Here is a 25,684-nt window from a genome sequence, read left to right as displayed (position 1 = left end):
GAAAAAGCGGACAGCCTATCCATCTTACAAAATGCTATGCCAAAGTCCATGAATACATTAAGAACTTGCTAGTGGGACAGTAAACAGTCCTATTTTGTTTTCTCCTGCAAGAGGAATAATAATAGTTAAAGATCGGCAGTTGTAAAGAGAATTTGGTGTTTCCATTGAACTTTCAACTTTTTGTGCCCTAACTTTTATACGCAACATGTGATATGTTCAACGGAAAAGTACTTAAGAAGCGCGTAACATTCTAGAAGAGTTATAAAAGCAGAAAGAAAATTGCTGACATCTATTCAAAGTCAAGTTGAGAAATATCAGATACCGAGTGAGCTAATAACAAATGTGTATATAGTTCTAGTTGGTGATGAGAAGGCAGCAAACTAGTTCTTATTACAGATCTTGAGGACATTCAAGCGTCAGATCACTGTACTTGTTGGAGAAAATGTCGATGATGAAATTCTTCTAACACACCTTAGTTACCTGGGACGCACACAATTGATTTTCTGTATGGATCACTGGTGTCGTTTTATTAACAGTTTCACAGTTCAAGTAGCGTTTTGTAAAGCGAAACCAGGAGAACATCCATGAGAAATAAATATTTATTCACACAAAAATATACCTTCCGGGAAATGCGTGAAAATGTACATATACAGTATATGCCAAACGTTTATCAAACTTAGCTTGAAAATATCTTTCGAAATAACGAGCCCTATTGAATTTTTTATCAGTTGGTCAAAGGTCTGCCTATAAATAAACTAACAATTGGGGGGAAGTTTCGTTTCAGGATAATATATTTATAGCCACAAAATCGGGTTTTTACTAACCTTTGGTGGATAATGCATCTGCGGGTCAAGAAGATTCCCTTTTTATCTGAGGTCAAAGTGTCAAAGTTAATAAAATCAATTGATAAATTGAGAATTGGAAAAATGTTTGGTTTTCTACAAATATCTTTGAATCATATTTCTAATCATTACCAAAGTCAGCATTACACTTTTTGTCAACTTTTGTCCTTATTTCTTGAAATATTTCTTGTTTTTGTTGCTGTTCTCTCGATCGATCGATCGATCGATCGAAGTAATACGAGTTTTGTCTTATTTTTCAGATTAATTACCCATCCATTGAGAAGACATTAAAGCCCGACATTTGATTGAGATCGTTGAATGAATTAGAACGTAGTCGATTCTTAGTGAACCAATCAGAACTTTTTGAACCGCGACCATCAAAATAAATCTCTACAGCTAGTTTTCCATTTCTGAACAGCTCAACTTTCACCTGAAATGAACATGTTACTGTAAATTCAGACTTTTCTGTGTGCATTAATTATTGCGATTGTTTAGCTATGAAAAATAAATGCGAGGTCAATTCTATAACAATGTTTTCTTTGTCGAAGCTTGCACTCTATGTTTCCTAGGCCTTCGTGTGATTGCAATCAAGACGATTTTGTCAACTTTCACCAAAATCTCTCTATTTAGTCTATGTGGGGTATAAATGTCAAAGTTTCATAAGAATACCAGGACAAAAAGTAGTTCTAATTAATTCTCTTACATGTCTTTCATTAACTTGAAAAAAATTATCTAAAAAATGGACTTAATATTCGAGCTAAATATAGCACTTACGGAGCATACTCCTTTTATGCTCACCTCCCGGATGACCTAATTGCAGAACCTGCATAATGGATTTTTGTCTGATATGTTCTCGTCATGAATTTGCATGCATTTATTCCCACAAACGTTTAACAATATCAATCAATAAACAAGGAGATGACATAGTATGAATATTTAAAATACTGTAATTAAAAAGAATTAAATGATTTAAAGTGATTTCTTAATGATCAGCCTGCTAACAAAAAATGAACCGAATATGCTTTTTAACAAACGTGTTTATAATAAATGACGAATATCTTTCTTTAAAACCATTCCTGTAGCAAAGGAACATTGTCATGTACAGCGATAACTGTAAATGTTCCACATTATATCTAGAGCTGACAAATATAATACATAATATATCTGCCTAATAAAGCAACATTCATTTTCAAAAGAAGTATTATAGTTTCTTTGCGTTGTTGGTTATTCATTGCAATATATTCGCATAACTATCATTTAAAAATTCAATGATAACAAAGCGTAAGTAAATACTAAATTGAGTTACAAACTAGCAATATTCATCATTATCAAATATTTTGCACGGGTTTCCTTTGCTTTCACATCCAAGTACCACATGCGCTGAAACCTTTTAAATTGAAATTGGTAGCATACGTTTTATTCCATGTAGCTGAAGCCCGCCTCCAGGTGCGGGATGTTCTCGCTGTGTTGAAGACCTCTTGGTGGCCTTGGGGTGTTTTCTGCTCTTCGGTCGGGTTGTTGTCTCTTTGACACATTCCCCGTTTCCATTCTTAATTTTATCGAGTATCATTTCCATGTGAAAGGTGACGGACCAAACTGGCTTTGTACCTCTAAGTAATCAAAGTATCTATAAATTATATGCTAGTATACCTGGTCAATAATTGATCCATTCCATTTGTCAATCATAGTACTTCTGAGGTGTCGATTGGTACACGAGTTTTCAATGTTTCCTAAGCCAATGTCCAATCCCAAACACGGATCTTTCCAAGTGTCCAATACTGACTGTTGATTTCCAGAGCATGCAACAAATATCTTTTGGAAATCTTAAGAAAGGGAGAGACATAGTTATTTCTTCCATTTGTTGTTTTATTTTTTATTATTATTGATATATTTATAAAGAACTTATTTGAGATAATTGTTCTTTAACAGAAATATTAGGTAATTCTATTTTAACGAACCTTCCGTAAAAATAAAGTACTGATACATGAATCAAACATGAATATGTCAATATAAAAATAAGGAGATGTAGCATGATTGCCAATAATAAACAACTATCCACAAAAGTTCAAATGAAGTGGATGAAAGCAATTATAGCATCCGTACGGCCTTCAACAATGAGAAAAATCCATACCCTATAGTCGGATGTTACAAACCCCGACATGAAAAATATGAAACAATTAAATTGAGAAAACTAAGGGGCCTTATTTATAACAAAACAATTTACGAAAAACAAATATGACCGACATAAACCTATGACAAGCACTGAACTTCAGGCTCATGACTTGGGACAGGCAAATAAAAATGTGGCGGGGTTAAACATGTTTGTGAGCGCTCAACCCTTCCCCGACCTGGGACAGTGGTGTAAGGGCACAAGTAAGAACAAACTATAAAAATCAGTTGAAAAAGGCTTACCTAACAACAAAATTATTTTCATTTACCTGTGTTTTAAGTTATTGCAAATGGATGGTATTTTTGTTCGAGCATAGTGTTTTTCTTTAATTGTTTAACATTTCTTACCGATATAACATGTTACTTTTATTATTCTTCCCTTAGTTTATTTATTTTGTATCAATATTATTTATTTTGTAAAAATATTTCCTTTCTCTATTGGTACTGTACACGTATACCTAACAACTAAATTATTTTCATTTACCTGTGTTTAAAGTTATTGCAAATGAATGGTATTTTTGTTCGAGCATTTTGTTTTTCTTTAATTGTTTAACATTTCTTACCGATATAACATGTTACTTTTATTATTCTCCCCTTAGTTTATTTATTTTGTATTTACATTGTGTCATAGGTCAAATTTATTTGTTCAGTGTATGTTCAATGGTGTTAATATGTCCTTTGATTGAGTTAAGCTATTTCAGTTGAATTTTTATAGTGTGTCTTTCTATGTTGTGATGTTACAATATTGTTTCAGAAAAAGGGTGAAGGTTTGGTACCATTAAAACGTTTAAACCCGCTGCATTTGTTTGCACCTGTCCTAAGTCAGGAAGCTGATGTTCAGTAGTTGTCGTTTGTTGATGTGGTTCATAAGTGTTTCTCGTTTCTCGTTTTTTATATAGATTAGACCGTTGGTTTTCCCGTTTGAATGGTTTTACACTAGTTATTTTTTGTGGCCCTTTATAGCTTACTGTTCGGTGTGAGCCAAGGCTCCGTGTTGAAGACCGTACTGTGACCTATAATGGTTTACTTTTATAAATTTTGACTTGGATGGAGAGTTGTCTCATTGGCACTCATACCACATCTTCTTATATCTATTAACTCACAAGATTGATACCAAGCAGAATACATCATACACAAAAAAAGACCGGACGTGGACAATTTATGTTTGATTTACGTTTCAATGAAATCGTAATTTTTCTATTTTATGCAGATTTATGATCACTTGTTGCTCATCTATAAGCTGTTATCATCTTATATTTACTTATTCATATTCACCGGAGGACTGAAACATGTTCCAACGGGAAGGCTATCCGATATTCGAATTCACTTTGGGCTGACGTCAGTCTTTCGTTGTTTGTCGTTATAACGTCTGAGCTTAAGGGCATACGATACAGTTTTGATCCCACGGTGAATTTTTGACAAAATAGATATAAGAAGATGTGGTATGAGTGCCAATGTGACAACTCTCCATCCAAGTCACAATTTGTAAAAGTAAACCGTTATAGGTCAAAAATGTCAAAGTACGGCCTTCAACACGGAGCCTTGGCTCACATCGAACAGCAAGCTATAAAGGGCCCCAAAAATGTCTAGTGTAAAACCATTCAAACAGGAAAACCAATGGTCTAATCTATATTAAAAACGAGAAACAAGAAACACTTATGAACCACATCAACAAATGACAACCACTGAACATCAGACTCCTGACTTAGGACAGGTGCAAACACATGCAGTGGGTTTAAACGTTTTAATAGGCGCCAACATTCACCCTACCTCAACATACATGTAGAAAGACACACTATAAAATATCAATTGAAATGGCTTAACTCAGTGATGCATTGATAACGTTCGTTAAAATCTATGACATCACTACACACACGGGCATAACGAACGGGTTGGGATATATAAACACCGTATGATGGAGCCAAAGTAACATCGCCGTCTAAAAAGGGAAAATTAACAATAGGGAATGAAAAATCGTCTCTTTTGTAAACAAGCTATTTTTTACCTAGTCAATTTTTAATAATGTAATAAAAATATACCTTCATGTGCGTCTTTTAGGGGTAAATGCGGTCGAAATTTTAGACATTTACTAGAAATTTCGGTTTATTTAACAATTCTATCCTTTGAAAAGACATACTTATCTTTTTTGTTTCAAAAGATAAACACAAGCGGATTTTTGTTAAAGCATTTGGATCATCTTCTCTACATAAGTGTGCATTGAATTTGTGTAACAATTCTTTGGAAATTATTCATTTTTAAAACATTTTCATGATTTAAGTCAAACATGTCAAAGAACGGCATTTTTGGCTGTATATTCATCTAATTTAAAAAAAATTCATCGGTGATTTTTTCATAGAAATTGGCACAAATAATCTTCATACATAATCAAGCCAAATGTCATTTTTAAAAAGAGTGGTTCATGAACTCGTATTCAAGTTAAATTAGTCTGAATGATAAAAATCAGTCGAAAATGCATCTTTTCCCGATATGTCACAGTTTGAAGTCGTCAAAAATAACATTTTATGTTAGCAATGTCATTACCTCCCCTGTATCTCTATCGTATGCCCTTTTAACTCTCATACCAACTGCGATCGGTGTAACGGTCCGGAGAGCAGAAAAAACGGAATGTTAATTTTTCTCCGAAGTTAATTCAAGCAAATGCTTGTGTATGTCATTTTAAGTAATCATAATCGAAGCTCTTCGAGTTCTTTTAAGAGTACATGTTCCTGATAATCTATAGTGAAAGGCACATTAATGTTAATTAGCTTTGAAATCGTTTTTTGGTTTTTTTTTGTTTTGTTTATAACTCAAATCTTTATTGTTAATACTGATCAGTAGGCAACAATAAACTGTTGACACAGAGATATGTTTCGCCTGTCGGCAAAAAATTCAGAAAAAGACAATCTGATGGACAGCTAGCAACATTGCTAATTTATTCAAAGTCGCTGGACCAACTATTGGGTAGGGCCTTAAAATTGTTGACAAACTGAGATGTACAGACAGCAGTGTAACTTTATAGAAAATAAAATATATTGTAAGTAGTTCCTATCAAACTAACTTAATTATAAAACTTGAAAATTGTATTTGATTGAAAGTCACTGGACCATGACCTAGGGGACAGGACCTTAAAATAGTCGTCAAACTAAAATGTAACATGTACTGATAGTAATGCAACTTTATAGAAAATATCATTGATCTATCGCAAGTAGTTCATATCAAACGAACTTAAGCAGAAATCTTATCATTGAAAATTGCTAATTAAATGAAAGTCACCGAACCATGGCCTAGGTGTTTGGGCCTCAAAATAGTCGTAAAACTGACATGTACTGATAGTAATGCAACTTCATACAAAATATCATTGATATATCAAAAGTAGCTGCTATCAAACGAACTTAAGCACAAAGCTTAACATTTAAAATGGCTAATTAATTCAAAGTCACTAGACCATGGCCTATGGGGTAGGGCCTCAAAATAGTTGTCAAACTGATATGTACTTATAGTAATGCAACTTCATACAAAATATCATTGATCTATCACAAGTACTTCCTATCAAACTAACTCAAGCAAAAAACTTAACATTGAAAATGGCTAATTAAATCAAAGTCATTGGACCATGGCCTAGGGGGCAGGGCCTTAAAATTGTAGTTAAACTGATATGTACTGATAGTAATGCATCTTCATACAAAATATCAATGATCTTTCACAAGTAGTTCCTATCAAACTAACTTAAGCAGAAAACTTAACAATTGTTGACGACGTAATTGCAGCCGCCGCCGCAACCGTCACCGTCGCCGGAAAAGCAATCCCTATATCTCGCTTTCCGCGACTTTCGTCTCAGGCGAGACAAAAAGTACATAAAACTATAATAAAAATCAGAAGAGGAAAATAATCAATTCTTTGATATCTAGTAAGATACCCACCGGCCAAAAAAAAAATCAAAATTAAATAATCAATAATTATTTGATATCATGCGGTTTAACCCTGTAACCTCGACTGCTGCATTCCATTAAAGAGCAAGGTCATAAAAAGTACAAAAAAATACGATATTTTGCATTACTCCGAACCAAATACAGAATTTGAATGCAGAACGACAAAAAACAATGTCTTCTTGTTTCACACTATAAATAAGAAAATTGATGTTCATGCCCACAACATAGGCATGCAATCTACAGGAATAAATAAAATTGAGAATGGAAATGGGGAATGTGTCAAAGAGACAACAACCCGACCATAGAGCAGACAACAGCCGAAGGCCACCAATGGGTCTTCAATGCAGCGAGGAACTCCCGCACCCAGAGGCGTCCTTCAGCTGGCCCCTAAACAAATATGTATACTAGTTCAGTGATAATGGACGTCATACTAAACTCCAAATTAGTCCAGATCTTGGACAGAAACCTCATTTTTCGGTTTCTTTTTTTCTGTTTCAGGCGTGAACAATATACCAAAAAAGCATACATGACAGAATTTAAGACTATTTGCATCATGATTAGATATTCTATAGATCGCTGAAATTTTATTACCCAGTTTGTGATTTTTTTTCTTCAAAAGTTTATTTTGAAATAATTTCTGTACCGCTCTATTTGGATTCCCGCTGAAAGGGGGTGATATACTAGAAAAGCGCATACATTTGGCATTACACCTAGCCACCGAATGACCGTATACAAAGTTTTTGCATAGCTTCTTCAACGTGCAGCCAGTATGACTATATTGCAACAAAATAGTATTGTTCGGTATTTTTTAAATTTACAAAACGAATAAACTTTATATCATATAATCTATAAATATAATTTCATTGAATTTAGAATTACAACACATAGCACTGAGGTAAGATGATTATTATATATCTTAATAACTGTAAAGTGTGTGTATTTTTCTGTCTTTCTTTGTAAAAGGGATCGGTATAAGTGGACCATTGAATTATATAACAAATATTTATTCGAATGTTTTTTCTTTTTAAATTGAATATCGATCAGTCGATGAACACTTTCTTGCAAAATGTTGTATTTTAAATGTGAATTACTATTTCATGTTGCCAATTGTTAATGGACTTTCCGTTTTTTAAACTTTCCTTGGAGTTCGGTACTTTTATCATTTTACTTTCAACAAACTTGTATAAATTACTGACCAAGCTGTGGAGACAGCCCAAACAGACGGTCTTAAGATAACTTACTATTTTCAGGCGAATGCATATCTGCAAACAATGGGAAGCACTTGTAAGCCGTACCCTTTTGCATGCACACTTCATTAAGCTTACAGTCATGACCTTTACATGGACCAGCTAGTTCCTGAAAGTTGAAACGTAAATGAATTGAAATTATTGCAATTGGACCTCGTGTACTTCTTAGTTGTTACGGGAAAACAACAAATAATAACAAATATAAAACAGCAAATTTATGTAAATTGTGTGTAACTTATCCTGCCTCTGCTTCTAGATAATAACATTTAGGACTTAACATGTACTGATGTAGTTCATCTTTACAGATAATATCGTTTAGGCCTTGACATGTAGTTCAAAATTATAGATAATCATGATAATATCATTAAGGCCATGACATGTAGTTCATGTTTACATATAATATCGTTTAGGCCTTGGCATGTAGTTCATGTTTACATATAATATCGTTTAGGCCATGAAATGTAGTTCATGTTTACATATTATATCGTTCAGGCCTTGGCATGTAGTTCATGTTTACAGATAATATCGTTTAGACCTTGGCATGTAGTTCATGTTTACAGATAATATCGTTAAGGCTTTGACATGTAGTTCATGTTTACAGATAAAATCATTTAAGCCTTGACATGTAGTTCATGTTTACAGATAATATCGTTTAGGCCTTGGCATGTAGTTCATGTTTACAGATAATATCGTTTAGTCCTTGGCATGTAGTTCATGTTTACAGATAATATCGTTTAAGCCTTGACATGTAGGTCATGTTTACAGATACAATCATTTAAGCCTTGACATGTTGTTCATGTTTACACATAAAATCATTTAAGCCTTGACATGTAGTTCATGTTTACAGATAATATCGTTTAGGCCTTCGCATGTAGTTCATGTTTACAGATAATATCGTTCAAGCCTTGATATGTAGTTCATGTTTACAGATAAAATCATTTAAGCCTTGGCATGTAGTTCATGTTTACAGATAATATCGTTTAGGCCTTGGCATGTAGTTCATGTTTACAGATAATATCGTTTAGACCTTGGCATGTAGTTCATGTTTACAGATAATATCGTTAAGGCTTTGACATGTAGTTCATGTTTACAGATAATATCGTTAAGGCTTTGACATGTAGTTCATGTTTACAGATAAAATCATTTAAGCCTTGACATGTAGTTCATGTTTACAGATAATATCGTTTAGGCCTTGGCATGTAGTTCATGTTTACAGATAATATCGTTTAGGCCTTGGCATGTAGTTCATGTTTACAGATAATATCGTTTAAGCCTTGACATGTAGTTCATGTTTACAGATAAAATCATTTAAGCCTTGACATGTAGTTTATGTTTACACATAAAATCATTTAAGCCTTGACATGTAGTTCATGTTTACAGATTATATCGTTTAGGCCTTCGCATGTAGTTCATGTTTACAGATAATATCGTTTAAGCCTTGACATGTAGTTCATGTTTACAGATAAAATCATTTAAGCCTTGGCATGTAGTTCATTTTTACAGATAATATCGTTTAGGCCTTGGCATGTAGTTCATGTTTACAGATAATATCGTTTAGGCCTTGGCATGTAGTTCATGTTTACAGATAATATCGTTTAAGCCTTGACATGTAGTTCATGTTTACAGATAAAATCATTTAAGCCTTGACATGTAGTTCATGTTTACAGATAATATCGTTTAGGCCTTCGCATGTAGTTCATGTTTACAGATAATATCGTTTAAGCCTTGATATGTAGTTCATGTTTACAGATCAAATCATTTAAGCCTTGACATGTAGTTCATGTTTACAGATAATATCGTTTAGGCCTTGGCATGTAGTTCATGTTAACAGATATTATCGTTTAAGCCTTGATATGTAGTTCATGTTTACAAATAATACATTTAAGGCCTTGACATATAGTTCATGTTTACAGCTAATATCGTTTAGGACATGACATGTAATTCATGTTTACAGATAAAATTATTAAAGCCTTGATATGTAGTTCATGTTTACAGATAAAATCATTTAAGCCTTGGCATGTAGTTCATGTTTACAGATAATATCGTTTAGGCCTTGGCATGTAGTTCATGTTTACAGATAATATCGTTTAGGCCTTGGCATGTAGTTCATGTTTACAGATAATATCGTTTAAGCCTTGACATGTAGTTCATGTTTACAGATAAAATCATTTAAGCCTTGACATGTAGTTCATGTTTACAGATAATATCGTTTAGGCCTTCGCATGTAGTTGAGGTTTACAGATAATATCGTTTAAGCCTTGATATGTAGTTCATGTTTACAGATCAAATCATTTAAGCCTTGACATGTAGTTCATGTTTACAGATAATATCGTTTAGGCCTTGGCATGTAGTTCATGTTAACAGATATTATCGTTTAAGCCTTGATATGTAGTTCATGTTTACAAATAATACATTTAAGGCCTTGACATATAGTTCATGTTTACAGCTAATATCGTTTAGGACATGACATGTGATTCATGTTTACAGATAAAATTATTTAAGCCTTGACATGTAGTTCAGGTTTACAGATAATATCGTTTAGGCCTTGGCATGTAGTTCATGTTTACAGATAATATCGTTTAAGCCTTGATATGTAGTTCATGTTTACAAATAATACCTGTAAGGCCTTGACATGTAGTTCATGTTTACAGATAATATCGTTTAGGCCATGACATGTTATTCATGTTTACAGCTTATATCGTTTAGGCCATGACATGTAGTTCATGTTTACAGGTAATATCGTTTAAGCCTTGACATGTAGTTCATTTCTACAGATTATGTCATTTAAGCCTTGACTTGTAGTTCAAGTTTACAGAAAATATCGTTTAGACCTTGACCTGTAGTTCATGTTGACAGGTTATATCGTTTAGACCTTGATATGTAGTTCATCTTTACAAATAATTTATATTTGTAATGACTCTGTATAATTTTTTTGTACATATTGTAATGTTCTTGTTGTTTTTCAACATCAGGGTGAAGTAAAAAAAATGTCAAAGAAATAGTTTTAGGCTTTCGAAAGAATGTATCACGAAATATATCTACCTTTTGCATATTAATGACCTGTCATGTATCAATTTGTAATCAACTTGTGATATATTTGCTGTTTTTAAACATCAGGGTGAAGTATAAAAAAGTGTTAACGAAATATTGTTGGCTTTCGTGGGAAAAAAGACGAAATATATCCATCTTCTGTGCATTAATTACCTGTCAGATTTATGGTTTTCGAGATATAGACAATTAATGAATTTTATTCATATGATCTATATTTACCTATGTGGGCCAACTTGGCTGATTGACAAAAAAGAAAAACACAACTGCATACGAGTAACCCTTATGACCCGTTAGTTTATGTTCGGTTTAATTGGTAAAGTTGTTTCAGAGGAAATTTTTGAAAAAGTTGACGGTGGCTAAGTGATGGCAATGGCTGATTTAGCCCATAGGGCCAGGTGACCTTATAATACCATATATCTATTACTATATAACTATAAAACTCTGCAAAACATATACTTAAAACTTACTTAAAGGGATTCAAAAACAAAACCAAAAATAACTGTAAAAACAATGCGTTAAAAACTATTTCTCTGTCAAAACATTAATATAATGTATTTGTATGACGTTATGGTCCTTTTATAGGATGAAAAGTTTTTACACTATATAATTACCAATGGACGAATATAGGCTGTTTCAAATCTCACAAGACGTTAACCTGGTTCAGCATCGTTTATCTGGTAAGTGTTGTTTTATGCAATAAAGATTTTCACTCTTGTACTTTAGAGCAAAACTGGACCCAAATTTACCACATCGGTATAGATACCTAAAACTCTAGATGGCTATCGGGGATTAATCAACTATCGTAATATAGAAAAAAAACACAACCATACTGTTTAACGTTTACTTCATATATTCTGAGGTTTTAAGGCTACGTCCCGCACTTACGTCAACCCTAGATACAAATAAATAGGTAAAACGCGACGTCGTAACTGCCGCCGTATTCTCAACATTCTCCGGGCCGCGAAAAGTAAATATTAAAATTAAATTACAATAAATTGAAAACCAAGGAAAATTACTGTCTATCAAATCTAAAACTTAAACTTAAAAACTTTAGCACAGTCATTTAACTTCCAGATTAGTTATCTTTGAAATAAATCACAATGAGTCTATTTCGTATACACAAATCACAGAATGTCTGTATTTTCCGTTCTCCTTTCAATGAAATAGTATCATATTATAGGTTTTTGAAAGTAAGTAAAAAAATCAAACATTGTCGTAACAGTCCATAATAAGTCACAACAGTTCATTACATACGTATCAATCAGTCCATCTTTTAATTTTTTCCCTGTCGGTTCTACTTCCTCAACTCTCTCGATAAATCCGCGACGTGTCTGTTCCTTTATAATATCTTCTACGCCAACATCCTCTGATTTATTCGAAACCAGTACGTTAAAGATGCTGGATGACGTACCCGAACGTACACCACCTTGTTGTAAGGGTCCTGATAGTAAGTATCCAAGCTCCTCGTATTACTTCGTCTACGATAAAGTCCCAATAATATACGGCACCAATAAGTAACGAAATTTCAAAAGAATCTTCTTTGGTAACTGTATGAGCGAGTCTCAATCCTTTAAGATAATTCATATTTCGGTTAACATAGCGCATGTGATTTTGAAGTGGGACTGCTATGGTAGGTACAATTAGAACTTCAATCGGAAATTAACGCCTATTTTCTGTTTTGATGTGTACGGTGTATTTACGTAGTTCTCTCGTGCTGCTGTTGTCCTTTCCAAATGCCTAAAGGTGTACAACTTGAACTCCTTCAGTTTTCAAATTCATTTTTTTCGCTAGATCATCTGTTAAAAAAGATCTTTGTGCACCTTCATCAAATAAAATATTAGTATCCATTCATATACTACTTGACCATACAGGAGCTACAGCCGTTTTCAGTAGCACATTTGTGCGCATCTGTGTCGAAGAATGTAAAACTTTCGTATCATCTTTGTTTTCACTTTTATTAATGATATTGACAGCTGTAGATTGATTCTGACTTTGATTGTTCTGTTTATCTGGGTTGCTTGCAGTTTCCCTGTTACCATGGTAACTTACATTGCATAAGCTGGAATGGTGTCTCTTGATACAGTGTCTACACGTTCTTTTTGATTTACACTCATTAGCATGAAGATTCTCAAGCAATTAAAGCATAAATTGTCTCGTTCAACTACAGATATGCGGGCTTTATGGTCACTAACTTTGGTACAGTATGTTGGCGCATGTATGTCTTTACAAAAAACACATGGTCTCTCCTTAATATTCCGGGGCCTTTCTTCGCGTTGTGTGCTGTTTTTCCTTGTGGTGAAATATTTCCTGTGTGAAATGTACTTATAGATGTGTTTGCAAACTGGTGGTCTATAGATTCAAGATAAGTACCTGTATTTTGTCCTGCCTCCATGATTTGAATTTCGTTAAGTATGCTCTTCCTTAAATCTTCAAATTTCAACTTGATGCCCAAGAAACACACGACGTAAGTACGACGTAATAATTTGGTCGTATATAAATTATTGCTGAAGTTACCTTAATTTGACGTCATTGTGACGTCGAGGTTTGGTAACGTAAAACATAACGTATTTTTACGTAATATTTACGTAATGGGCTTTTGGAAATACGTTGTAATGACGTTTTTATAACGTCGAACTTTTACTTATATCGGCGTATGATAAACGTTACATTTACGTAATTGAATTTTACAGATACGTTATAATGACGTTGTTCTGACGGTATTTTTTTACGTAAATTATTTCGTAATTAAAACGTCATTACAACGTATGCAAGTAATACTGTATTTGTGACGTCTCACTGACCTAAGTAATACGTTTTCTAATATTGTGTATCGTAATTATTTTGTAGTAAAATTTACGTACTATTTGGTCGTTAGTGAGCAAATTTTAACATTATAACTGTACATATATAGTTTTTATTGATTGTATTCATTGTTTAAACTTTGGTGTGCTACGACACAATGTTTTGCGCATCTCAAAAACAATGTTCTTTCAACTGATAAATTGTGGTCAGTGCATGTTTATCCGATATTCATTAATATATCATAAATTATCTCTGATAATTATTTTAATCTGATGCACATTTTTGTGCGTTGCAAATATTCTATCTTGAAATAAACAACTCTCCTTTTATTCATACACAAACACATGTTTATTGTGTTAATACATGTTGGTCACAAACTGTAAAGTTTATAAGACAATAAAATATTTGATTTGATTTGATCTGATTTGATTTGTTATAGTTGACAATTATATCACTCGACCGCGCTGTGTTTTAAATTACATTGAATTTGATATCAATGGGAGCGCCTGCCAGAGGAAATAGGTCATAAATAAAATTCAAAATAGCATTATCAACACACAGAACTTTATACACACGGAAAAGAATGTAAAGAAGCTGGGGTATGTTTATAAATCAATTATGCTATTACATTTGTATAATTAGCCGTGTATTACTTATGTTTAAATAACAATTAATGAAATATTATTCTCTTTTTGATGGAGTTTTGGTGCTCTTTGATATTAAAACATTGAATGATATATAAATTACACAACAAAATATACACGAAATCATACAACGAAACGATAATTATTTGATATATCACGTCTATAACAACTGGAAGTACAATGTATTATACTCTATTGCATGATCATATAGAAATAGTTATGAAAAAACAATGACAAACGCACATGCAGCTGAGATACACATGATGTATGTGTAAATATATAATAAACTGGTATTGCATAATTGATATCTTTTAATGCCTCCAAGTGAGACAAAAAGTATTAAATCATAAGAATACAGCAAAATGTATAAAAATTCTGTAGTCTAGTGTAAAACGCTATCAAAGATATATATATATATATATATTTACAAAGATATCCCAGATAAAGTTTAACATGTTAAAGTAATTCATAATCTTTTTTTATCATATATCCTATTTTTATATGACTTACATTTAATCATGCATTTGACAATAAAGACATAAATTTAGTATAAAGTTTAAGAAATATAAAAAAAATAGCCAAAACCAGTATTCATATAAGAGCTGTTATGCAAAATTTTTAACTTTTATATATAGTGAATAAATTTTTAATACATGCATTATATTTTAGATTAATTTCAAATCTCACGATAGAAATTTCCCTAGATCAAAGACGGTGGACCTTGAAGATTTATTAGAGGAACTTGAAGCACTCATCCTAAGCAGAGGAATGCGGAATAAATGGTATGGTCATGTTTTAGTCTAATTCTAATATATAAATTTTACACTATTACTTTATGTCATATCAATATGCATTTAGAAATGAATCACGTTATTTACAAGATAAAATAAAATTGTGCAATGCAATTTATTTAGAAATAGTTTTATTTCAATTTATTTCAATACAACAATACAACGTTACATGTTTTGGTCTGAAATGTGATTGAAGCAACAGCAAAGTAAGCCTATTATGCATAACATGCCTCACCGGGAGTAGAATTTGAATAAATCTAGTTTTCCCTAACTATAGAATTTTGAAAGGCTGATTTAAATAGCAATACTGATTTTTTTTTTATTTCAATGTGCAGATTCAACGCCAAATTCCACAGCGACATCAGGCTTCAGTGTAGGAACGATAGCAAGCTTCAGTGTAGGAGAAAGGCCCATGCTGAGAGTAGTGAACAATGATAGACGATTACGTTATTTTTGTAAATTTGTTCAATCAAACAATTAAATTAAATTATTAAAGGTTGATCTGATTTTGATTCTGAATAAAGCCTGTCGGAAACATCTCATGCTGTCTTAGTGCATAAAGCTTTTACTAGAATGTCCCATCTACATGGTCAAAAATAAAGAACGGAAAAAGGGGCAATCACAAACCATAATTCGTAGACAAAAAGACAACACCATTGCCAACATAAATAGACCAGACACAGGAAACTAAAGATTCACCTAATCGACCCCCTCCCTTTTTACGACAGTACGACGTCATTTCTTTTGACTGAAAATACGTCATTATGACGTCGCTGTTACGTCTGCATCTGTAATTGTTAGGTAAAGTACGTAATTTCAAGGTCATTAATAGGTCGAATCGACGTCGAAAATTACGTCAGGAAGACGTATTTGATACCATCCATTTCTACGTAAAAATAACGTTAGTTAGTGACGTAAACGAGACTAAAAATTACTTTCAAGTTACGTTGTACTGACGTAATTGTGTTTGCTGGGTGGTCCGTGTTCTCTTGAAAAGTGCTGTCTAATTTCGCTAGCTAACTTTTTCATAATAATCGGTACCAGTAAAGTCCCATATGACGTCTCAGGTTGTCCGAGCGATTCTAAACCTCTTACGTAGGCTTCACATCGGTCATAAAATAATCTTAAGCTTGCCAAGGTGTATCGTGGTTGGGAAATATCTAAAAGTGCTTGTAAATAGGCTTCCGTAATTCTGTGTGTTTGTCTGAACCGTTCCTTGTACTGAGCACATTTATAGCCTCCAAATAATTTCCATTTGTAAGCGCAAATCCTGTTATCGTATTCAATGCCTCGCTTTCTAGTTGCGATTTCAGATAATTAAATTTCTCCATGTTTGTCAAAGTAGGATTGAAATGTACAGCAGATTCGTACGAATCCCAAAACGTTTGCCAATATAGAATGTTGCCATTAAACTTCGGTAGTGATAACTTGGGTACATGATGCTATATTTTGTGGAGCAATACGACCTGTATCAGAGCCATTGTAGCATGTCTGTGGTTGAGCGGCGGATGAAGCGTAGAATGTTTTTGTGTTTTGAAGGTTGTCAACATTTGCTGGGCGGAAAGGAGGGCTTTCTACGTTGAGTACTTGATATGAAGATTGTGTTTCATTAGAACTTGGTGTACGGTTCTGACCAATTTTTATGAAATTACAAAAATGTCTAATTTTATTGTCAAAATTATTTGAATACTCATCTGTATCTACTATTTCACTTTCAACGTCGTCTGAATCCGTTGCTTCCAATATCTATTCGTTAAGTTTCTCCAACAATTTCTTCTTCTGTGTAAGTTTATCGTATGTTGCAAGAAGTTCATCTCTGTCAAAGTCCGTGGTTGCCTTCGCCTCCTCGACTTTTCGGAAAAGTCTCGTCACTGCACTTCTATTTCCAGTTCTGATATTCTTTAATTTCTCCATCTTCAATATAATCCTGGTCACGGCACCATACATATCGGGGCTAAATCAACTATCGTAATATAGAAAGAACACAACCATACTGTTTAACGTTTACTTCATATATTCTGAGGTGCTAAGGCTACGTCCTGCACTGATGTCAACCCTAGATACAATAGGTAAAACGCGACGTCGTAACTCCCGCAAAATTCTCAACAATGGGCTCAATTTATTTTGTCTTTTCGTTTTGTTATAACTATAAATTCACATAAAGTTCAAACAAAAAGAAGACAGGATTATAAAGGACATGAAAAGTATTGGTAAAGATAACAGAAAACAAAAACATACGACAAATGGTTTGAAAAATGTGATCAAAAGACTAGAATAATAGATATTTGGAGAGTTTTAAGATCACAGTATACCTGGAGGAGAAAAGTAATGGACTCGCCAGCAGAATAAACTAGTTCTAGTCAGTCAAGATGTAAGACCAAGGGTAGTTCAAATGGACATTAGACCTACCGTAATTCAATATGCAGACCATTTATCTATTTTGCTTAAAATCAACCATTGTTGCGGAAATAAAGAAAACTTTTTAGTGATACGTTAAACTAAAGGATAGTATACTTGAAGATGTTTCATGCAAAATTAGAATAAATGATTTGATAAACAAATACGAAAATATGAGAAATAAAAAAATTTATATCCAGACATACAAGGAAATGTATTATTGCTTTAAGAAATAGTGATGGAGATATTATTTAAGATCAAGGTAAAATTTTATAAATGGGATGGGATTACTATGTAAACTTATATAATTCAACTAAGCCAGATTTAAAAAGCATTGAAAATTAAATTGAAAATACAAAACAAAATGTAGACTTAATTAGCACAAACGACAGGAATGAAACCGAAGGAAAGTTTGCAATAGAAGAATGTGCTAAAACTGTCTTTAAAATGAAACTAACTAAAACAAATGGTACTGATGGTTTACCAGTTAAATTTATAGTTGAATAATAATAACTTTTTGGTCTAATTTAAAATATCTGGCTGTAGATGTTCTTAATCAATATTATGAGAAATAAGAATTGACAAATTCTCAAAAACTATATTTAATTACCCTAATTTACAAGAAAAACGACCCGTTAAACTTAAATGACCAGTTAAACTACAGACCAATTACTCTTGTAGATACCAAAATCATTTCATATTCACTTGCACAGCGATTAAAACCATTATTGCATAAAAAATTTCAGTGATCAAAATGGGTTCGTTAAAAACTTATATATTGCATTCAATATTAGACAAATTCAAGACATTATAGACTATTCAGAAAAAGTAAACAAAGATGGAGCAATCAAAGGCATTTGAATCTTTGGAACGGGAATTTATATATTATTCTTAAAAGTAATTTGGCTTTCATGAGGCTATGCTAAGGTGGATAAACACTTTTTATACAGATATAAAGAGCTGTTTATTAAATAATGGTTGAATTTCTGCTGATGACATTTAAGCCTGTAGATTGAGACAAGATAAAAATTAAAAGTTTTTCAAATTAAGCTAGATAATAAAACCCATACTCTTTAGTTAAGTCTGCTTGCCGATGATACTACTATATTTGTTAATTCAAAACAAGCAGTTTAAATTACATCGAATATAATCGATTTTTTTGGATCAATTTGAAATTCTGGCCTTAAACTAAATAGAAATAAAACAGAAGGAATATTGCTCAAAATTTGAAGTTGTATAGAGAAAAAAGGTGAAAATATTAGATGAACAAACAGAACCATGAAGGCGTTTACGTTTTATTTTGGAATGAAAAAAAAATGTAAAAAACTTAATCTGCAACGGTAATACGAGAAATTAGAAAAGTAATAATCAACGATTGGAAGAAAAGAAACTCAACAATGCTAGGAATGATATGATTGAATCTATTAATATTGTTAAAAAGTGAAGTTTTATTTTTCAATAATATAATTGATGAAAATGGGTTAATCAATCAAAATATGATATTAGATAAACTGTCTTCGCATGCTAATTGGCTTTCAGAATACTCAAAATTAGTGAAAGCAATTGCAAAACAGTGGTTGCATCAACTAAGAAGAATCAATTAAAACAAAAGTTCTGAGTTTAATTTTCAAATAAGGGAAGGTAAAGAGATACCAATACACAAATTGTCTTCTAAAGACATTTATCTTTCCCTTTTTGACATATTGACATATATTGTGAGAAAGCAATAGGGTTTGAAAAATTGGACAGACATATTGCTCTTGACCAAACAAACAAAAGAGAACAAATACTCTATTTCATTTTCAATCATTTACAAGAAAACAAGTTGAAAATGCTAAAGTATAAATTTCTACATTACATATTACCATCCAAACTAACACTATTCTCCTTGAGAAAAGTCTTTTGTGTCATATATAAAATGTAATTGACGATTATGAACATTACTTTTTAACATGCAAATATCTGGTATTGTTTTGGGATAAAATGAAATTGTTACTTGATAAAATTAGAATAGGACATCATACTTTATCAATAAATACTCTTTTGAATGTCTAAAATAAAAATGATAAAAATTATTATGGTATTCATAATTTTCTGACTATTCTACTTTTTACTGCATATAAAGTCTATTATATGTCAGAACAGAAAGCAAAACGAATTGATGTATTTGAAATTTTCGAAAATGAGTTTTGTCAGCATTATGAAATAAATGAATGTAAACAACGCAAATGTGACAACATTACCAAATTGATTGCAGAAAAAATAAATTTATCTTCCGAAATTTTAATCAGATTTAGATATTCTTTGCTTATTTATATGAATGCTTATGATACAGAATTCATTAGACATGTTAGATCTGTGGTTTCATTTGGTATCCATTCGTTTGATGTGTTTGAGCTTTTGATTTTGCCATTTAATTACGGACTTTCCGTTTTGAATTTTCATCAGAGTTCGGTAATTTTGTTATTTTACTTTTTAGTTTTTATCTTTTTTTTTCATTTTTTATTTAAAAAAATATTTTTTAAGAAACCGACTCAAAGTATACAATACATAATTGTTACTTCTTATACTTACTTATAAATATAGAAAATATACTTATTAACTTAACTATTCTGTTTTAAAATTGTATATTGTGTTCTAACTGTACTAACCATGATAATGAACTGTGTAATACTAATGTTAACGAGACCGTGATAAGGTACCGGAATTTCATGTATCTATAACACATGTACATTCTGAATATAACATTATAACATTATAAACAAAAACAAAAAAAAACAAAAAAACAAAAAAACAAAAAATAATAAGAATGTCAAAGGGTAAATTTTGATGCAATCTAACAACCAAGAAAGCAGTATTGTGTCTTGTTTTTTTTTACCGATGATATTTTCCTTTTTTTTCAGTAGAATGTGTTCTTTACAAAGCACTCAAAAACGTTCCGTATTTTTTAAAATATGCCTTAAAACGATTTAAGTCGTCAGATAGATTTTTAAATAATACATTATTTATATTTATTTCTCTGCTTATCTTCATTTAAAAAAAGTTACCCTTTGTAGTTAAAAGGATAATTACAACTAATAACATGTATAAATTTCGATTCTTCCTTTCTTTTAAAGCGATGAAGAGATGCTATTTTAGGTTTACCCCATTAGTTGATTGACCAAAAAACAAATGCTACTACGCCTTCCTGACATTACAATTCCTTGCTAAATACAAATAACGATTTATATTTGAAAAAGAGAAAATCTATTTTATTCTCTTTTTTCTACTCATCTTGAATGAATTATGATAATATTAAAGAACAATGTTTGCATATTTGATAAGGAGAAGCTTGTATAGTTTTGAGGCTTAAGCCCCAAAATGATATACACAAGATATTTGTGTTCTGGGAACAGTTTATTGATATATAATGTCCCTGAATAAACTGACTATTTCTGAACGTTTATTATTTGATATTTTGTATTTCAATCATAGCAGGAAGAAAATTAGGAAAACGATATTTCTGTTCAAAATATTTATTTTAGGTCATAAACACAGTGGTCGGAAAGCAGAAAGATAATCAAACCCAAGTATTTTTCTGTCAAATATATCTAATTTCATTAATAGATACTACCAGACTAAAAGAATAGTCATTATTAAGTTTAAACTGAGACTGAAATTATTCTTAATAGAATATAATTAAAATTGTCATACATACGTGCATTGTGTCTCATAGGTTTGAACAGTCATTACATTTATGAAAATTATATGCAACGTTTGAGCAACAATGAGCAGGGATGCGTACCCAAAGTTAGCTACACATCTACATTTTAAACGGTCGGGAATGAAAGAATATTTGCATGGTTTCAATTCACAAGGATTTTAAATCCTTGCATATCACAAAAAAACGTAATTAATATTTTACATAATCATAACAAAATTTAATTACTTTCATAATGTTAATTATTGTATACTGTTTTAGTATGGATTTATAAGTCTCTGCTTATATTTTGTATAGCAGTATATTCATACAGTGGAATGTTAGACTTTAAAAAGATATTGATATGATAAATCAAATGTCCATCCGTAAATTCCTAACGTTTCGGTTTTATTAATATTATATTCTAAATTTTCGGAAAAAATTCACTAACAGGAATGTATGTTTATTATAACATTTCAATTCTATTTTTGTTTGTTTGTTTTGATAGTTCAACCTCATAACAACTAAATATTTGTACTATGGTACGATTTTGAAAATTGTATTCATTTTGTTGACCAGCTATCCTGCACGTCTTGATTCAGTCACATTATACACCCCCTGTTCACACGCACACTATCGGTTTGCGTTCACGAATCAAAATACTTGAGGTAGGTAGTTTGACATCCGAATTCAGCTATTAGATTAATATATGTGATGACGCAAATGCGTATTCTTATCCAGAGTATCAGTGCTTATGCTTTCTATTTACTATTTCTTGCGCAAATATACCACGTGCATGCATAAATATTATTTTCACTCGTGAATGCGAATTTTCGATTTTCTTATCTAAGTTCAGGAAACGGCAGTAAGAGCTTGACATGTGACTATCAAGCAGGGTCATCATTATACTTACGGTATTCTGACCTCTAGCTGTTTCTCTTTCGTTTTCTTTTTTTTGAGTTACTGTCCTATTATAAATTTTGACATTTTCGTAATGCTAAGGATTTTCTACCAAAGGTAAAAGTAAAATAACAAAAGTACCAAACTCAGAGGAAAATTCCAAACGGAAAGTCCGTAATCAAACGGCAAAAGATACCACAAAAAAAATTGAAATAGATTACTTAACTTCGTACTTTAGCCTTTTTAACTTTTTTATTCGAGCGTCACTGATGATTCTTTGTAGTCTTGACTCACGTCTGGCGTACAATATTTTAATCCTCGTATCTTTTTATATAAATTGGCTCTTTTTAGAGTATGTTCAGGTATTCATAAAAGTTCTGAAAATAAGATATTCTTCAAAACCAAGTTTTCCTGTAGAATATTTGGATTGATTTTAGTAAAATCAGGAAATTCTTATAATTTGAGATGTTTTATGAGACCAAAATAAGTCTCTATATAAGAGCTCCCAATGAAGCTGGTGTGGTCTCTTTATAAGAGGTCCCAATGAAGCTGGTGTGTTACTCTCAAGAAAAATATACGAGACTTTCTTGTGCATGCCACAGGGTTTCACTTCACATGGAAATTGGACTTTAAATTTATATATACAACATCTACCATGAGTACAGACAGCTTCAATAACGAGTTGAGAATTGTTGAAGGCATCCATGCAGGAAACAAAGTATGAAGATATGATAGATAAATTCAATGCATCCAGATTATAAAGCAAACTGAGTGCTAAATTTATAATGCGATTGGTTTGTGCAATTTGCATTAGACATCCGGTTTTTAGAAACAGGTCTTTGCAAAGGGGTTATGAAAAAATGATATACATTCCCAAGTAATAAATAAAATATTCGAACTTCGAAATGTATATTAAAATAGTAGCTGTATATATATACTTTTCTATTCACAACTATCAAACATTGCTTTCAACTGACTTGTGCAAGAAAATACACACAATAACATAACTTTAATAAAGGTCTTTTAACATCATCATTATCTTATTCTATTTACAGTCAATTATTTCAATTCAAAAGCAAACAAAAATTCAGCAGCAATTTTGGTGACCAGTCAGCGGTCCTTGGTTCACGTATTGCTTTTCTTTTTTAAAGAAAGCAATTTGTGTTGTTTTTTTTTTTAATTTATATATTTGTATATTAGGCCAACATAAACTGCACCAAATCTCCAATTTGATTTATAACATAATAAAACGTATCAGAAATACACAAATGACACGAGAAATAATAAGCAATGCATGTTTTGAAGTATCCACATTTCGTGTGTGTTTTCGGGAAGGCTCTGTCCGAATGACGTTCGAAGAATGCCGATGAGCTTGTCACCCCGGTATAAAAAGACAGTTATAACTCTGTTTTTATTCCCAATCATGAACAAAAGAAATCCTCTAAATCATCATTTTACTTGTACACCATTGATCTTGGTGGAATAAATAACATGGTCGATTATTTTGACATAGGTTTCAACAAATACTATATTTTATTTACCTCTGGAAAAGTAGATGCAGCGGCAAAGCTATTTCCAACACTCTCAAGAAGTTCATCATAACATCCCCCGGGTTCAGCATCGTTTATCTGGCAAGTTTTGTTCCATGCAATAAAGTTAATAGATTTGCACATTTTTACTCTAGAGCAAAACTGGGCACATATTGACCACATCGGCATAGATACCTCAAACAGCACATGTCCGCTAAATATTTTGTCTTTTTGTTTTTTTATAACGACTATTTCACATAAAGTCCAAACAAAAAGAACAAATAATGAGAAGGTCACGCGGAATATTTTCATGCTTTTCCGACCTGGTGTTCGCGTATTCTAGTAGACTGTTTGCCTAACATATCTCTTATTAACAAAATCGATACTTCTTTTGTGAAATACGCCTCTAAAACGTTTTCAGATGTCATTAACACTTTTAGATATTAGATCAGGAAAATGATGCGTATTGTTTTTCAACCGTTGTCTACCTTCTCATGTTTCTATCGCACAGTAGAAATCGTATTAAAAATTATAATTAGAAGCGATAAAGAGGAGGTGTTTCAAATTAATTCCATCTAAATGAAAATTTCAATAAGTATATACATTTTTTTTATCTAACATTTAAATTGAACTGCAAATATGTTCAATTTCTAATAAAGCGGCGTTCTTTTTTAAATTGACTTTTCATTACATTTCGATTACTAATAATATACACATGTATTTTTCAGGTGTTCGTGTCATTGAATAGTTGTCTATTGCTGATTATAATCAAATAACTAGACATCATTGAGATGGGAGCCATTAAAACATTTAATTACTCACAGGAGAACAGAACTAAGCCAGTTGTATGGATTGATGGAAAAAGACATAAAGATGAATACTGCAGCAAATGTTAAGAACATCAATGACAATGATCAGCATCAGTTTGCATGTGGTAAAAAATGTGTATGGATAAGCTGATATGAAGCACTTTTTTAAGTTATTACATAGTCCCGTTATTTGCTGAGAGTGATTTTATTCTATGTTTTTTAGTTAAAGTGTTATATTTGGCCTAGGAAGTTGTACATACATTATGACACACCCTCTGGTGTTGGTTAATATACATGTTAAGTATAAACTTTGAAATCATAACGGTTCTCAAGATATAGAGCGGACACGATCTTTTCCATAGGACATGGGGTTGTCAACTGAAACCAAAGTTTATGACCTTGAACTTTGATCTAGGAAGTTGTACAAACATTATGACACACCCTCTGGTGTTGGTTAATATACATGTCAAGTATAAAGTATAAAATTTTAACGGTTCTCTAGATATAGAGCGGACACAATTTGTTACGGACGGACGGACGGACGGACGGACAGACTGATCACAATAGGGCGACCCGCCACTCGACAGAGCCCTTATTAATTGGTAACATTCCGGTTATGATTGGTTTGTAAAAAAAATATTCTGATCCCCAATTTGATGAAAAAAAATATTCTCAAGCAGATGACAAAAAAAATGTTTACAATCCAGATTATCCCCATTCCTTATAGTGTTAAATTTTGAAGAAAAAAAATTCCATTGATAGCGACGATAAACCAATCGTTCCATCAGTAGTAGTAGAAGTGAAAACGTGTTTCATTTTTGTAATATCTAATCTTTATTGGGGTACTACTTAATTATTTATATTTTTCAAATTACAATCACATAATATACAAACG

At 32.0% G+C, this 25,684-nt stretch overlaps 2 long non-coding RNA genes across 2 annotated transcripts; one reads left to right on the top strand and one right to left on the bottom strand.

Moving 5' to 3' along the window:
* Positions 1-2,501: 2,501 nt before the first annotated feature.
* LOC127710930 (uncharacterized) lies at positions 2,502-24,355 on the bottom strand. Its single transcript, XR_007986402.1, has 3 exons — positions 23,993-24,355; positions 8,182-8,296; positions 2,502-2,665 (listed from the first exon to the last, which is right to left on the bottom strand). It is a non-coding gene; the product is annotated as an uncharacterized LOC127710930 (long non-coding RNA).
* On the top strand, positions 14,510-16,038 carry LOC127710928 (uncharacterized). Its single transcript, XR_007986400.1, has 3 exons — positions 14,510-14,639; positions 15,354-15,466; positions 15,811-16,038. It is a non-coding gene; the product is annotated as an uncharacterized LOC127710928 (long non-coding RNA).
* Positions 24,356-25,684: the final 1,329 nt, after the last annotated feature.

Source organism: Mytilus californianus, unplaced genomic scaffold (assembly GCF_021869535.1).
Source record: "Mytilus californianus isolate M0D057914Y unplaced genomic scaffold, xbMytCali1.0.p SCAF_8, whole genome shotgun sequence".
Classification (NCBI taxonomy): Eukaryota; Metazoa; Mollusca; class Bivalvia; order Mytilida; family Mytilidae; genus Mytilus; species Mytilus californianus.
This window is presented reverse-complemented; position numbering and strand designations above follow the sequence as displayed.